Source organism: Sinocyclocheilus rhinocerous, unplaced genomic scaffold (assembly GCF_001515625.1).
Source record: "Sinocyclocheilus rhinocerous isolate Xijiao unplaced genomic scaffold, SAMN03320098_v1.1 scaffold20270, whole genome shotgun sequence".
In the NCBI taxonomy this organism is placed as follows: Eukaryota; Metazoa; Chordata; class Actinopteri; order Cypriniformes; family Cyprinidae; genus Sinocyclocheilus; species Sinocyclocheilus rhinocerous.
The window spans coordinates 1-1,970 of NW_015652554.1; the positions used below are offsets into that span (position 1 = coordinate 1).

At 32.7% G+C, this 1,970-nt stretch overlaps 1 long non-coding RNA gene across 1 annotated transcript; it reads left to right on the forward strand.

The window, feature by feature from the left end:
• The first annotated feature begins 1,249 nt into the window (after nucleotides 1-1,249).
• Nucleotides 1,250-1,747, forward strand: LOC107715139 (uncharacterized). The gene is made up of 2 exons (XR_001637069.1): nucleotides 1,250-1,294; nucleotides 1,674-1,747. It is a non-coding gene; the product is annotated as an uncharacterized LOC107715139 (long non-coding RNA).
• The last annotated feature ends 223 nt before the right edge of the window (nucleotides 1,748-1,970 follow it).

Sequence of the window (1,970 nt, forward strand, 5' to 3'; positions counted from 1 at the left end):
ATTATGTTTCGCCCAGATATGCAAATGTGTCTTTATGTTTAGAGAGAATAAGAGAATAAGGTTAATCACCGTCTGTCGCGTCAGTGTATCGTGATCGCGTATATTTGCATAAACACTAATGAATACACCACAAACATATCTTCAGCTTTTGGTTTTATTTCCCATCAAACACAAAACAAGCAAATAGTGTTAAATATACCTAAATGAATTCAAATGTTAGTCTATGTCAGTAACCCTTGTTTTTGTTTAACGTGTTGTTTTATAGATGTTTTGACGTTTTAAATATAATTTGGTGATCTGCCGTTGATCCCGCCTCGCGGCGATGACGTCATTGACGTCATCCGGTCACTCCGTCAGCGTCGAGTCTTCTGAGGAGAGGTGAGCAGATCACAGTATTTCACTTATTTAACTGTAAAATACACTTTATACTTTTAATACGCTCATTTCTGCCTTGTTATCATCGAGTGCAGCACTGTTTGTGTGTTTGCCGACTTAAACACTTAGAACAACATGTGCGTAAAACATAAGTTCATTGAGACCTGAGTGATTTTGTGTTTGTGTGTTCGTGTGAATAATTGTTTCTATGTTTGCAGTGATGATAATGTTGCTGTTACTGAATGTCTCGTGATCTGTGAGAGGAATGGATGCAAACCTATATCAAGTTTTGCTGCTGCTATTTTTTATAACATTATTTATCTTTTGAGGTTTATCTTTCACAGATCAAATTTGTTATAGTTACTTTACGTGGTTAAAATTAAGAAAATACAGTGTAGTTATTTATCTGTAATTGTTAATGAAGATGGGTGTCATCAAATGTCAGTGTTTATGCTTTAATTCTTCATTCTTACTGTTATTTATATTTGGAAGAATTGACATTGTGTTCTTTTCTATATTTCTAGACAGATATCTTCCTATATGTTAATACTAAGGCAGAATAAAAAATAAAATCTGGTTAGAAATGTTAACAAAATAAAGACAGAAAACAAATGCATAGAATGTGTGAATTAGCACATATGTGAGTGCAGTGTTACTGAATGAGCATTTTAAATTGATCTGCTCTTTGTGTTGACACGGTTTCTTTTAATGTAGTAATAGATTTACAAAGAGACAACACTTTGTATTAGTAAGGCTCTGATCTCTTCTGCTTCCAATACATAAATGCTTAAATGTGTAAAAAAACAATTTTTTTTTAATTGTCAAATCTGCTTTTTCCAGACAGAAATTCATGTTCAGTGAAGCTCCTCCCACAAACGCTGCAGAATGAAACACACTGAAGATACTGAAGAACAAACAGGTTGGTGTTTATTCTTCATTAATAATGCAGATGGTTATAAAGCTTTAAGCAGATTTAGATTTGTTGTAATAGGGTACTTTTTTCAATAACATTAATAATGCAGATGGTTATAAAGCTTTAAGCAGATTTAGATTTGTTGTAATATGGTACTTTTTTCAATAACATTATGTTAGATAATTGTGTAGTTGATCAAACATATTTAATAGTTATCCCTGTAGAAACATGTTATTTGTGACTTGAATGTATTAAAAATAATATTCGATGTACCTCATTCATTGAGAGTTTCAGGGACATATAATTGACAAAAATGCATCAAAATAACCAAAATTTACACTGTTACATCAGAATTCATCATTCATCATTTTTACTTTTATTTCAGAGTTGATTGAAGAAACCAAGGAGAATGAAGAATTTAGTGAAGTTGAGGAGAGAAATCATGCTAAAACTGGAGAAGAACTTTTGAGTTGTTCTCAAACCAAACAGAAAGATTTCAATAAAACAAGAGCCAAGAAATATTTCACCTGCACTCAGTGTGGAAAGAGTTTCTCATTCAAACATCATCTTGTGCTTCACATGAGAGTTCATACTGGAGAGAAACCATTCATCTCACAATCTAAGAAACACATGAACGTCCACACTAGAGAGAAACTGTACACATGTGATCAGTGCGGGAAGA